Genomic DNA, 15,383 nt, shown 5'->3' on the forward strand with positions numbered 1-15,383 from the left:
GGGTTCCCAACCCTAGGCGCATGGGGTGGGCCAAAGGGGGCGCACCGGCCCACTATGGGCTGGTTCCCCTCCCCACTTCAGCCCATGGGGCCCTCCGGGATGGGTGGCCCCACCCGGTGGACCCCCCGGGACCCTTCCAGTGGTCCCAGTACAATACCGGTGACCCCCGAAACTCTCCCGATGGCCGAAACTGCACTTCCTATATATAATTCTTCACCTCCGAACCATTCCGGAACTCCTCGTGACGTCCGGGATCTCATCCGGGACTCCGAAAAACTTTCGGGTTACTTCATATTCATATCTCTACAACCCTAGCGTCACCGAACCTTAATTGTGTAGACCCTACGGGTTCGGAGACATGTAGACATGACGAGACGGCTCTCCGGTCAATAACCAACAGCGGGATCTGGATACCCATGTTGGCTCCCACATGCTCCTCGATGATCTCATCGGATGAACCACGATGTCGAGGATTCAAGCAACCCCGTATGCAATTCCCTTTGTCAATCGGTACGTTACTTGCCCGATATTCGATCGTCGGTATCCCAATACCTCGTTCAATCTCGTTACCGGCAAGTCACTTTACTCGTACCGTAATGCATGATCCCGTGACCAGACACTTGGTCACTTTGAGCTCATTATGATGATGCATTACCGAGTGGGCCCAGAGATACCTCTCCGTCATACGGAGTGACAAATCCTAGTCTTGATCCGTGTCAACCCAACAGACACTTTCGGAGATACCCGTAGTATGCCTTTATAGTCACCCAGTTACGTTGTGACGTTTGGTACACCCAAAGCACTCCTACGGTATCCAGGAGTTACACGATCTCATGGTCTAAGGAAAAGATACTTGACATTGGAAAAACTCTAGCAAACGAACTATACGATCTTGTGCTATGTTTAGGATTGGGTCTTGTCCATCACATCATTCTCCTAATGATGTGATCTCGTTATCAATGACATCCAATGTCCATAGTCAGGAAACCATGACTATCTATTGATCAACGAGCTAGTCAACTAGAGGCTTACTAGGGACATGTTGGTGTCTATGTATTCACACATGTATTACGATTTCCGGATAACACAATTATAGCATGAATAAAAGACAATTATCATGAACAAGGAAATATAATAATAATCCTTTTATTATTGCCTCTAGGGCATATTTCCAACAGTCTCCCACTTGCACTAGAGTCAATAATCTAGTTACATTGTGATGAATCGAACACCCATAGAGTTCTGGTGTTGATCATGTTTTGCCCTAGGGAGAGGTTTAGTCAACGGATCTGCGACATTCAGGTCCGTATGTACTTTACAAATATCTATGTCTTCATCTTGAACATTTTCACGAATGGAGTTGAAGCGACGCTTGATGTGCCTGGTCTTCTTGTGAAACCTGGGATCCTTGGCAAGTGCAATAGCTCCAGTGTTGTCACAGAAGAGTTTGATCAGCCCCGACGCATTGGGTATGACTCCTAGGTCGGTGATGAACTCCTTCACCCAAATTGCTTCATGCGCTGCCTCCGAGGCCGCCATGTACTCCGCTTCACATGTATATCCCGCCACGACGCTCTGCTTGAAGCTGCACCAGCTTACTGCTCCACCATTCAACATATACACGTATCCGGTTTGTGACTTAGAGTCATCCAGATCTGTGTCGAAGCTAGCATCGACGTAACCCTTTACGACGAGCTCTTCGTCACCTCCATAAACGAGAAACATGTCCTTAGTCCTTTTCAGGTACTTCAGGATATTCTTGACCGCTGTCCAGTGTTCCTTGCGGGGATTACTTTGGTACCTACCTACCAAACTTATGGCAAGGTTTACATTAGGTCTGGTACACAACATGGCATACATAATAGACCCTATGGCTGAGGCATAGGGGATGACACTCATCTCTTCTATATCTTCTGCCGTGGTCGGACATTGAGCTGAGCTCAATTTCACACCTTGCAACACAGGCAAGAACCCCTTCTTAGACTGATCCATATTGAACTTCTTCAATATCTTATCAAGGTATGTGCTTTGTGAAAGACCTATGAGGCGTCTTAATCTATCTCTATAGATCTTGATGCCTAATATATAAGCAGCTTCTCCAAGGTCCTTCATTGAAAAACTCTTATTCAAGTCGGCCTTAATGCTGTCCAAAAGTTCTATATCATTTCCCATCAAAAGTATGTCATCTACATATAATATGAGAAATGCTACAGAGCTCCCACTCACTTTCTTGTAAACGCAGGCTTCTCCATAAGTCTGCATAAACCCAAACGCTTTGATCATCTCATCAAAGCGAATGTTCCAACTCCGAGATGCTTGCACCAGCCCATAAATCGAGCGTTGGAGCTTGCACACCTTGTCAGCATTCTTAGGGTTGACAAAACCTTCCGGCTGCATCATATACAATTCTTCCTTAAGGAAACCATTAAAGAATGCTGTTTTGACGTCCATTTGCCATATCTCATAATCATAGAATGCGGCAATTGCTAACATGATTCGGACGGACTTCAGCTTCGCTACGGGTGAGAAAGTCTCATCGTAGTCAACCCCTTGAACTTGTTGATAACCCTTAGCGACAAGCCGAGCTTTATAGATGGTCACATTTCCATCCGCGTCTTTCTTCTTCTTAAAGATCCATTTATTTTCTATGGCTCGCCGCTCAACGGGCAAGTCAGTCAAAGTCCATACTTTGTTTTCATACATGGATCCTATCTCGGATTTCATGGCTTCCAGCCATTTGTCAGAATCCGGGCCCGCCATCGCTTCTTCATAGTTTGAAGGTTCACCATTGTCTAACAACATGATTTCCAAGACAGGGTTGCCATACCACTCTGGTGCGGAACGTGTCCTTGTGGACCTACGAAGTTCGGTAGCAACTTGATCTGAAGTTTCATGATCATCATCATTAACTTCCTCTCTAGTCGGTGCAGGCACCTCAGGAACATTTTCTTGAGTTGCGCCATTTTCCGGTTCAAGAGGTAATACTTCATCAAGTTCTACTTTCCTCCCACTTACTTCTTTCGAGAGAAACTCCTTCTCTAGAAAGGATTCATTCTTGGCAACAAAGATCTTGCCTTCGGATCTGAGGTAGAAGGTATACCCAATAGTTTCTTTAGGGTATCCTATGAAGACGCATTTTTTCGACTTGGGTTCGAGCTTTTCAGGTTGAAGTTTCTTGACATAAACATCGCATCCCCAAACTTTTAGAAACGACAGCTTATGTTTCTTCCCAAACCATAATTCATACGGTGTCGTCTCAACGGATTTCGACGGAGCCCTATTTAAAGTGAATGCGGCAGTCTCTAAAGCATAGCCCCAAAATGATAGCGGTAAATCGGTAAGAGACATCATAGATCGCACCATATCTAATAGAGTGCGATTACGACGTTCGGACACACCATTACGCTGAGGTGTTCCAGGCGGCGTCAGTTGTGAAACTATTCCACATTTTCTTAAGTGTGTGCCAAACTTGTGACTCAAGTATTCTCCTCCACGATCTGATTGCATGAACTTGATTTTCCTGTCACGTTGATTCTCAACCTCACTCTGAAATTCCTTGAACTTTTCAAAGGTCTCAGACTTGTATTTCATTAAATAGACATACCCATATCTACTCAAGTCATCAGTGAGGGTGAGAACATAACGATAGCCACCGCGAGCCTCAACACTCATTGAACCGCACACATCAGTATGTATGATTTCCAATAAGTTGGTTGCTCGCTCCATTGTTCCTGAGAATGGAGTCTTGGTCATTCTACCCATGAGGCATAATTCGCACGTGTCAAATGATTCGTAATCAAGAGACTCTAAAAGTCCATCTGCATGGAGCTTCTTCATGCGTTTGACACCTATGTGACCAAGGCGGCAGTGCCACAAGTATGTGGGACTATCATTATCAACCTTACATCTTTTGGTATTCACACTATGAATATGTGTAGCATTACGCTCAAGATTCATTAAGAATAAACCATTCACCATCGGAGCATGACCATAAAACATATCTCTCATATAAATAGAACAACCATTATTCTCGGATTTAAATGAGTAGCCATCTCGAATTAAACGAGATCCCGATACAATGTTCATGCTCAAAGCTGGCACTAAATAACAATTATTGAGGTTTAAAACTAATCCCGTAGGTAAATGTAGAGGTAGTGTGCCGACGGCGATCACATCGACCTTGGAACCATTCCCGGCGCGCATCGTCACCTCGTCCTTCGCCAGTCTCCGCTTATTCCGCAGCTCCTGCTTTGAGTTACAAATGTGAGCAACCGCACCGGTATCAAATACCCAGGAGCTACTACGAGTACTGGTAAGGTACACATCAATTACATGTATATCACATATACCTTTCGTGATGTCGGCCTTCTTGTCCGCTAAGTATTTGGGGCAGTTCCGCTTCCAGTGATCACTTCCCTTGCAATAAAAACACTCAGTCTCGGGCTTGGGTCCATTCTTTGGCTTCTTCCCGGCAGCTTGCTTACCGGGCGCGGCAACTCCCTTGCCGTCCTTCTTGAAGTTCTTCTTACCCTTGCCCTTCTTGAACTTAGTGGTTTTATTCACCATCAACACTTGATGTTCCTTTTTGACTTCTACCTCTGCTGATTTCAGCATTGCAAATACTTCAGGAATGGTCTTTTCCATCCCCTGCATATTGAAGTTCATCACAAAGCTCTTGTAGCTCAGTGGAAGCGACTGAACGATTCTGTCAATGACCGCGTCATCCGGGAGATTAACTCCCAGCTGAGTCAAGCGGTTATGTAACCCAGACATAGTGAGTATGTGCTCACTGACAGAACTGTTTTCCTCCATCTTACAGCTGAAGAACTTGTCGGAGACTTCATATCTCTCGACCCGGGCATGAGCTTGAAAAACCATTTTCAACTCTTCGAACATCTCATATGCTCCGTGTCTCTCAAAACGCTTTTGGAGCCCCGGCTCTAAGCTGTAAAGCATGCCGCACTGAACGGGGGAGTAATCATCGGTAAGTGTCTGCCAAGCGTTCATAATGTCTTGTTCTGCAGGGAGAGCAGGTGCTTCACCTAGCGGTGCTTGTAGGACATAATCTTTCTTGGCAGCTATGAGGATGATCCTCAGGTTCCGGACCCAGTCCGTATAGTTGATGCCATCGTCTTTCAGCTTGGTTTTCTCTAGGAACGCGTTGAAGTTGAGGACAACGTTGACCATTTGATCTATAATACATGTTGTAAAGATTTTAGACTAAGTTCATGATAATTCAGTTCATCTAATCAAATTATTCAATGAACTCCCACTTAGATAGACATCCCTCCAGTCATCTAAGTATAACATGATCCGAGTTAACTAGGCCGTGTCCGATCATCACGTGAGACGGACTAGTCAACATCGGTGAACATCTTCATGTTGATCGTATCTTCTATACGACTCATGCTCGACCTTTTGGTCTTCTGTGTTCCGAGGCCATGTCTGTACATGCTAGGCTCATCAAGTCAACCTAAGTGTTTGCATGTGTAAATCTGTGTTACACCCGTTGTATGTGAACGTTGGAATCTATCACACCCGATCATCACGTGGTGCTTCGAAACAACGAACCGTCGCAACGGTGCACAGTTAGGGGGAACACTTTCTTGAAATTATTATGAGGGATCATCTTATTTACTACCGTCGTTCTAAGTAAACAAGATGCAAAAACATGATAAACATCACATGCAATCAAATAATAATAGTGACATGATATGGCCAATATCACATAGCTCCTTTGATCTCCATCTTGGGGCTCCATGATCATCTTGTCACCGGCATGACACCATGATCTCCATCATCATGATCTCCATCATCGTGTCTCCATGATGTTGCTCGCCAACTATTACTTCTACTAGTATGGCTAACACGTTTAGCAATAAAGTAAACTAATTTACATGGCGTTTCTCAATGACACGCAGGTCATACAAAAAATAAAGACAACTCCTATGGCTCCTGCCGGTTGTCATACTCATCGACATGCAAGTCGTGATTCCTATTACAATAGCATGAACATCTCATACATCACATATATATCATTCATCATTCATCACAACTTTGGCCATATCACATCACAAAACACTTGCTGCAAAAACAAGTTAGACGTCCTCTAATTATTGTTGCAAGTTTTACGTGGCTGCAATAGGGTTCTAGCAAGAACGTTTTCTTACCTACGTGAAAGCCACAACGTGATTTGTCAACTTCTATTTACCCTTCATAAGAACCCTTTTCATCGAATCCGCTCCAACTAAAGTGGGAGAGACAAACACCCGCCAGCCACCTTATGCAACTGGTGCATGTCAGTCGATGGAACCGGTCTCACGTAAGCGTACGTGTAAGGTTGGTCCGGGCCGCTTCATCCCACAATACCGCTGAAGCAAAATAAGACTAGTAGAGGCAAGAAAGTTGACAACATCTACGCCCACAACAAATTGTGTTCTACTCATGCAAAAAGAACTACGCATAGACCTAGCTCTGATACCACTATTGGGGAACATTGCAGAAAACAAAAATTTTCCTACGGTTTCACCAAGATTCATCTATGAGTTCATCTAGCAACGAGTGATCGGATTGCATCTACATACCTTTGTAGATCACGCGCGGAAGCATTCAAAGAACAGGGATGAGGAAGTCGTACTCGACGTGATCCAAATCACCGGAGATCCTAGCGCCGAACGGATGGCACCTCCGCGTTCAACACACGTACGGTCAGCGTGATGTCTCCTCCTTCTTGTTCCAGCAAGGGGGAAGGAGAGGTTGATGAAGATCCAGCAGCACGACGGCGTGGTGGTGGATGCAGGAGTCACCGCAGCAGGGCTTCGCCGTTCTACTGCGAGATGGAGAGGTGTAGCAGGGGAGAGGGAGGCGCCAAGAGTCAAGGGTGCGGCTGCCCCTCCCTCCCCCCCCCTTTATATAGGCTCCCTTAGGGGGGCGCCGGCCCTAGGAGATGGGATCTCCTAGGGGGGCGGCGGCCAAGGGGTGGAGTTCCCCCCAAGCCAGGTGGGGCGCCCCCCACCCTAGGGTTCCCAACCCTAGGCGCATGGGGTGGGCCAAAGCGGGTGCACCAGCCCACTATGGGCTGGTTCCCCTCCCCACTTCAGCCCATGGGGCCCTCCGGGATGGGTGGACCCCCCGGGACCCTTCCGGTAGTCCCGGTACAATACCGGTGACCCCCGAAACTCTCCCGATGGCCGAAACTGCACTTCCTATATATAATTCTTCACCTCCGGACCATTCGGGAACTCCTCGTGACGTCCGGGATCTCATCCGGGACTCTGAACAACTTTCGGGTTACTGCATATTCATATCTCTACAACCCTAGCGTCACCGAACCTTAAGTGTGTAGACCCTACGGGTTCGGGAGACATGTAGACATGACCGAGACGGCTCTCCGGTCAATAACCAACAGCGGGATCTGGATACCCATGTTGGCTCCCACATGCTCCTCGATGATCTCATCGGATGAACCACGATGTCGAGGATTCAAGCAACCCCGTATACAATTCCCTTTGTCAATCGGTACGTTACTTGCCCGAGATTCGATCGTCGGTATCCCAATACCTCGTTCAACCTCGTTACCGGCAAGTCACTTTACTCGTACCGTAATGCATGATCCCGTGACCAGACACTTGGTCACTTTGAGCTCATTATGATGATGCATTACCGAGTGGGCCCAGAGATACCTCTCCGTCATACGGAGTGACAAATCCCAGTCTTGATCCGTGTCAACTCAACAAACACTTTCAGAGATACCCGTAGTATGCCTTTATAGTCACCCAGTTACGTTGTGACGTTTGGTACACCCAAAGCACTCCTACGGTATCCAGGAGTTACACGATCTCATGGTCTAAGGAAAAGATACTTGACATTGGAAAAACTCTAGCAAACGAACTATACGATCTTGTGCTATGTTTAGGATTGGGTCTTGTCCATCACATCATTCTCCTAATGATGTGATCTCGTTATCAATGACATCCAATGTCCATAGTCAGGAAACCATGACTATCTATTGATCAACGAGCTAGTCAACTAGAGGCTTACTAGGGACATGTTGGTGTCTATGTATTCACACATGTATTACGATTTCCGGATAACACAATTATAGCATGAATAAAAGACAATTATCATGAACAAGGAAATATAATAATAATCCTTTTATTATTGCCTCTAGGGCATATTTCCAACACGAGGACCCCCTAATCTAGGACTCCCTCAGCGGCCGTCGCACGCCATGCCTCAAGGATCTCACCAAGTCCCTGATGATAATGGGCCCTACTGCGTACCGTGCTCTCCTTGCCTCGACGTTGTTCGCTGTCGACAGTGGGTTCTCAGCGTTGTCGTGCATCATGGCCGACGGCTTACCGACGTTCGCCGTCGATGTCGCGGAGGAGCTCGGCGTGCCGGCACTCGCTTTCCGCACGGCAAGAGCATGCAGCTTCTTGGCTTACCTCTCCGTATGGCTCGTGGAGCTTGGCGAGGTTCCCATCCTTGTAGGCGCGGAGCTCGATGAGCCGGCCCGTAGCTTCCCGAGGATGGAGGATTTCCTACGGCGACGAGATCTTCCAAGCTCTTGCCACCATCAGGCCGAGACCCACGATGTCAACCCTTTGCAGCAGATTATGCTGAGCTACACCGCTCACACCTGCAATGCTCGGGCACTCATATTCAACACGACGGCGTCCCTGGAGCGGTCGGCGCTCGCGGGAGCTCGGGATAGTTCAAGGAAGTACTCCCACCAGGTGTTCGACGGAATGCCGGGGCGGACATGTCACAAAATGAGTCCGCCTCATTAGGCGCACCGGCTGACCCAAATAAAAAGCGGACACGACAAGCGAACGAGCGACCGAAGCGGACAAAATCAACGTCCGTTTAGGTCACCGCATTGGAGTTGCTCTAAAAACTTGGTTTATGGATTAGGGGTGTCCGGATGGCCGAACTATACCTTCAGCCGGACTCCTGGACTATGAAGATACAAGATTGAAGACTTCGTCCCGTGTCCGGAAGGGACTTTCCTTGGCGTGGAAGGCAAGCTTGGCGATACAGATATGTAGATCTCCTACCATTGTAACCGACTTTGTGTAACCCTAACCCTCTCCGGTATCTATATAAACCAGAGGGTTTTAGTCCGTAGGACAACATACACAACAACAATCATACCATAGGCTAGCTTCTAGGGTTTAGCCTCTCCGATCTCGTGGTAGATCTACTCTTGTACTACCCATATCATCAATATTAATCAAGCAGGACGTAGGGTTTTACCTCCATCGAGAGGGCCCGAACCTGGGTAAAACTTCGTGTCCCTTGCCTCCTGTTACCATCCGGCCTAGATGCATAGTTCGGGACCCCCTACCCGAGATCCACCGGTTTTGACACTGACATTGGTGCTTTCACTGAGAGTTCCTCTATGTCCTCGCCGTCAGGCCCGATGGCTCCTACGATCATCAATAGCGATGCAGTCCAGGGTAAGACCTTCCTCCCCGGACAGATCTTTGTCTTCGGCGGCTTCGCACTGCGGGCCAATTCACTTGGCCATCTGGAACAGACCGAAAGCTATGCCCCTGGCCGTCAGGTCAGATTTGGAAGTTTAAACTACACGGCTGACATCCGCAGGGACTTGATCTTCGACGGATTCGAGCCACTGCCGAGCGCGCCGCACTGTCCCGACGAGCATGATCTAGCTCTGCCGCCGAACAGTGCCCTGGAGGCCGCACCCGCATCGGCTTCGACCCTTAATTTGGAGCCAACTGCGCCGATCAAGGATGGGTGGTTGGACGCCGCCTCGGGGGTTGCGATCCCAACGGCGATCGAGCCGAACACCAGCTCCGCACTCTGCGAGACTCGTGACTCCAAGGAGCCGGACTCCTCTCCGGACTCCGAACCCTCCGCGCCCCTGCCGATCGAATCTGATTGGGCACCGATCATGGAGTTTACTGCCGCGGACATCTTTCAGCACTCGCCTTTCGGCGATATTCTGAATTCACTGAAGTCTCTCTCTTTATCAGGAGAGCCCTGGCCGGACTACAGTCAGCAAGGTTGGGATACGGACGATAAAGAAATTCAAAGCCCACCCACCACCCACTTTGTAGCCACATTGTTAGTGCAAGGAAACATAAGCCAGAGCACATAACAAAATTTGTCACCTCGAGGGGAAGTTAATACAACTCCAGCCCCCGAGCCTTCCAACTGTCTGGACCCATCAAAGTGAATAATCCAATAAGTGTTATCGGGCTTCTCCTCAGGTGCCTGTAGCTCTGTCCAGTCGTTGATGAAATCCACCAAAACTTGAGACTTAATGGCAGTACGCGGTACGTACTTCAGACCATGAGGCCCGAGCTCGATGGCCCATTTGGCGACTCATCCTGTAGCCTCTCTGTTCTGAATAATGTCTCCCAAGGGGGCAGAACTTACCACAGTGAGAGGGTGACCTTGGAAGTACTGCTTCAGCTTCCGGCTTGCCATGAACACCCCGTAAACAAGTTTCTGCCAATGAGGATATCTTTGTTTTGACTCGATGAGTACCTCACTGACATAATAAACCGACCGTTGAACCGGATGTTCCTTACCAGCCTCCTTGCGCTCTACCACAATTGCCACACTGACGGCTCGTGAATTAGCAGCCACATATAACAGCAAAGGCTCTTTGTCAATGGGAGCCGCAAGAACTGGCGGCTCAGATAACTGCCTCTTCAAATCCTCAAAAGCAGCATTAGCAGCATCACTCCAGACAAAGGTGTCTGCCTTCTTCATTAATTGGTACGGCGGTAGGGCCTTCTCACCTAACGGGCTTAAAGCGACAACACGACCTGCCAATCGCTGAACAACATTAATACATGCCGGTTTAGCCAAAGAAGTGATTGCCTTAATCTTCTCCGGATTAGCCTCGATGCCCCTGTTTGAGACCAAGAATCCCAAAAGCTTGCCTGCAGGCACACCAAATACACACTTCTCCGGGTTAAGCATCATTTTGTAAACCCGGAGATTGTCAAAGGTTTCTCTGAGATCAGATATCAAGGTTTCCGCCTCTCTGGATTTCACTACTATGTCATCCACATAGGCATGAACATTGCGCCCAATCTGATTGTGGAGACAATTCGGTACACACCGTTGATAAGTTGCCTGGGCACTCTTGAGCCCAAAAGGCATAGACACATAGCAGAAGGCTCCAAACGGGGTGATGAAAGTCGTCTTCTCCTGGTCCTTAACTGCCATCTTGATCTGATGATAACCAGAATAAGCATCCAAAAAGCTCAAACGCGCACAACTTGCCGTAGCATCAATGATTTGATCAATACGGGGGAGGGCAAAAGGATTAGCCGGACAAGCCTTATTTAAGTCCGTGTAATCCACACACATCCGCCAGGTGCCATTTTTCTTGAGTACGAGTACCGGGTTAGCCAACCACTCTGGGTGAAAACTTCGACAATAAACCCAGCCGCCAAGAGCCGGGCGACCTCTTCTCCTATAGCTTTTCGTCGCTCTTCATTGAATCGCCGCAGAAACTGCCTGACCGGCTTATACTTCAGATCAATATTAAGAGTGTGCTCAGCGAGTCCTCTTGGTACACCTGGCATGTCAGAAGGTTTCCATGCAAAGATGTCTCGGTTCTCACGGATGAACTCGATGAGCGCGCTTTCCTATTTAGGATCCAAGTTGGCACTGATGCTGAATTGCTTAGATGAATCGCCCGGAGTAAAATCAACAAGCTTAGTCTCTGCAGTCGATTTAAACTTCATGGCTGGGTCATGCTCCGTAGTCGGCTTCTTGAGAGAAGTCATATCCGCCGGGTCAACGTTATCTTGATAAAATTTGAGCTCCTCTGCTGCACAGACAGACTCGGCGTAAGCCGCATCGCCTTCTTCACACTCCAGGGACACCTTTCGGCTTCCGTGCACAGTGATGGTACTCTTGTAGCACGACATCTTGAGCTGTAGATAAACATAACACGACCGTGCCATGAACTTGGCATAGGCCGGCCGCCCGAACAAAGCGTGATATGGACTCTTGATTTTGCCACTTCAAAAGTTAACTTTTCCGCCCTAGAATCATGCTCGTCTCCGAAGGCCACCTCTAGCTCAATCTTGACCACAGGATACACTGACTTACTGCGCACCACTCCATGGAAGACGGTGTTGGAAGTCTTTAAATTCTTGTCAGTTAAGCCCATGCGCCGAAAGGTCTCGTAATAGAGGATGTTGATGCTGCTACCTCCATCCATGGGCACCTTCGTAAATTTATACCCACCAACCTGCGGTGCCACCACTAGAGCCAGTTGACCCGGATTATCAACCCGGGGAGGGTGATCCTCCCTGCTCCATACAATAGGCTGTTCCGACCACCTCAAGTAACGAGGGACAGCCGATTCAACAGAATTCACAGCCCTCTTATGAACTTTCTGATCACGTTTACACAAACTTGTGGTGAATACGTGATACTGCCCACTGTTTAACTGTTTTGGATGGCTCTGATAACCCAACTGCTGCTGCTGCTGACCTCCTTGACTAGACTGCTGTTGATTATAACCACCCTAGTTTCCCTAAAAACCGGATCCTGAACCACCGCCCGGGCCATGAAAGCCGCCGGCTCCCGAGCTGCCGCTTGGGCCTTGATTGCCATCAAACGTATTAGAATTCTTGAGAGCTTTCATGATTGCGCAATCCTTCCATAAATGAGTCGCTAGTCGTTTCCGGGTGCCGTGTTTCGGGCAGGGCTCATTGAGTAGTTGCTCAAGAGACGGTCCTGACCCACCAAACCGGGGTGGCTTCCCTTTGCGCTTCTGATTGTTACCCTGTGCGTTGGCCACAAATTCCGGGTTACCGTCCGCCTTACGCTTATTGCCTTCTTGACTTGCCGGGTTATGCTGCTGACCCTTTCCATTACCATTCTTCTTTCCCTTCCCCATCTTTTCATCATCAGACGCGGGGTCCTTGGTACTATCAGAATCGGCATACTTGACTAAAGCCGCCATCAGCATCCCCATATTGTTGCAATCACGCTTAAGGCGCCCCAGCTTCTGTCTCAGAGGCTCAAAGCGGCAATTCTTCTCCAGCATGAGAACTGCTGAGCCGGCATCCATCTTATCAGACGAATGTATTATATCTTTGACCCAGCGCACCCAATGAGTCGTAGATTCACCTTCTTCCTGCTTACAATTTGTCAGATCCACAATTGACATAGACTGCTTGCAAGTATCCTTGAAGTTCTGGATGAAACGGGCCTTTAGCTCCGCCCATGAACTAATGGAGTTGGGTGGCAAACCCTTTAACCAAGAACGGGCCGTTCCGTCCAACATCATGGTGAAATATTTAGCCATCGCTTCATCACTAACCTCCAGCAGCTCCATAGCCATCTCGTAACTTTCAATCCACGCCCAGGCTGTAAATCGGCCGTATATTCGGCACCTTCCAAGGTCCCTTGAAATCCTTGGGCAGGCGTACATTACATAGAGCCGGTACCAGACAAGGAACTCCTCCGGTTCTAGTAGCAACTCCCGCCTCAACGGAAGTCATCCGGTAAGCCGGTGAGTTCTGTTGGGCTGCTAGCTGAGCCGCTAGCTGAGCCGCCCGCTCGTCCTCCTGACGTATCCGATCCTGAACCGGGTTATACCCGCCGGGCTAGTTCCGACGCTGAGCGTTACTTGACAAGGCCTCTGACTCCATGTGTCTACTGTAACTCGGGCTCCGATTTTGACGAGGCGGGGCTAACCAGGGCGAAGGAGTCGAGTGAATCCTATCCCGGATGTAAGAGTAGGTCTCTTGCTGAGCCAGGGCTGTTTGGACAAGTTCTCTGATCTTCCGGGTTTCCACCGTTGTCGGATCATCCCCATCTACTGGGAGAGCTGCCAAACATGCTGATGCTGCGATTAAGTTCTCCATGGGGTTGGAGAAGTGACCCTGTGGTATTGGTACGTAATTGGGCGGTGCCATATTGCCGTGAGGAGGTGCCATCCCCTGAGGTTGGACTGGACCTCCCGCTCCGGATGTAATAAGATGATTCGCACCTGGCGGGTTACTTGGGCCGGCCCCGGATGTAGCAAAGAGATTCCGAGGATCATAATTCTGAGGTAAACGGGACTGAGTTTTCTGATGTCTCCTCCTCATTACCTCATTAGATGCGTTTAAGCTCAACGTGAGCTGCAAGGCCTCTGCCTAAAGTTGTTGCGCCTGTACGTCCAAAGCCGCCCGCTCTGCTGCTAATCTAGCATCCTCAGCTGCTAAGGTTTCCTTGACTCGGGCGATCTCGTCGCGAACCTGTGCCACCTCTGCCTCATGCTCAGATTGGTTCGCAGGGATGACTGTAACAGTTAACAAAGCCGTAAGCTTATCCATGAGATCCATCAGCACCTGAGCCGGTGAGCGCATGAGGCCTCCTGCCCCGGCTGCTCCTAACCCGGACGTTATCGCCGCTGAGGTCGTAGAATTTTGGCCGGATTGAGTACCAGCCATGAAGACTCCTGCCTAGTTTGGCGACTCTGAGAGGTCCGGAATAGTGCTGCCATCGGAACAGCCCCCAAGCACACCATCTTGAACTTGATACAGCGAATCTGTTGAGCCGGCGGATGAATCACCGTCAGAGAGGACGGCCGGCTCACCATCACCTTCAGATCCTTCAGGAAGTTCACCTCCATGGATGCAACCCACAAAGGCACGCTTCACGACGGGTTGAGCTCGGGCAGGTTTCGCACGCTGAGCCGTCTCGACGAGGTCGGTGCAGCTGTCCGGCTCAGGGCCCGGCTCACCAATCCGGCCGATGAAGACGTGAATTCCGCCAAAGGGGACCCGGTAGCCGTACTCAATTGAGCCGGCGTCGGAGCCCCAGCCTTCGTCGTCGATGTAGATCTTGCCGCGACGACTCTTGGTCATCCGGCCAACTGCGTATCCCTTGAGCCCTTTGAAGCTGTCCTTTAAGAACTCAAATCCACCGTGCGCTGGCCCCACGGTGGGCGCCAACTGTCGTGGAATTGTCACGGCAGATGTCCTCTTGCAAGGACTTGATCGTGGAGCCATCGCAACTAGGAAGCTTAAAGGGGTTAATCGGGACAAAGGACACGTGAGGTTTATACTAGTTCAGCCCCTTACGGTGAAGGAAGGCCTACGTCTAGTTGGGTTGGAATTGCTTGAGGTTTCGATGACCAGGGAGCGAGATACGCTATGCCTGGTTCTCGATCTCTTATTTCTTCTGTCCCTAAGCCGCCAGCGGGTCGTCCCCTTATATACACGGGTCGACGCCCTACGGCTTACAGAGTCCCGGCCGGCTCATAAACAGTGTCCGGCTCGGTGACTAGTTATTTCTACCTTACAATACAAGTCGCGCCCTCATGGCGGTTTATCACCATGGGCCCTAAATCGTCTGTGGGCCTTTAGACCCTTTACTGAACCGCCATCTTC

This window comes from Triticum dicoccoides, chromosome 2A (genome assembly GCF_002162155.2).
Source record: "Triticum dicoccoides isolate Atlit2015 ecotype Zavitan chromosome 2A, WEW_v2.0, whole genome shotgun sequence".
In the NCBI taxonomy this organism is placed as follows: Eukaryota; Viridiplantae; Streptophyta; class Magnoliopsida; order Poales; family Poaceae; genus Triticum; species Triticum dicoccoides.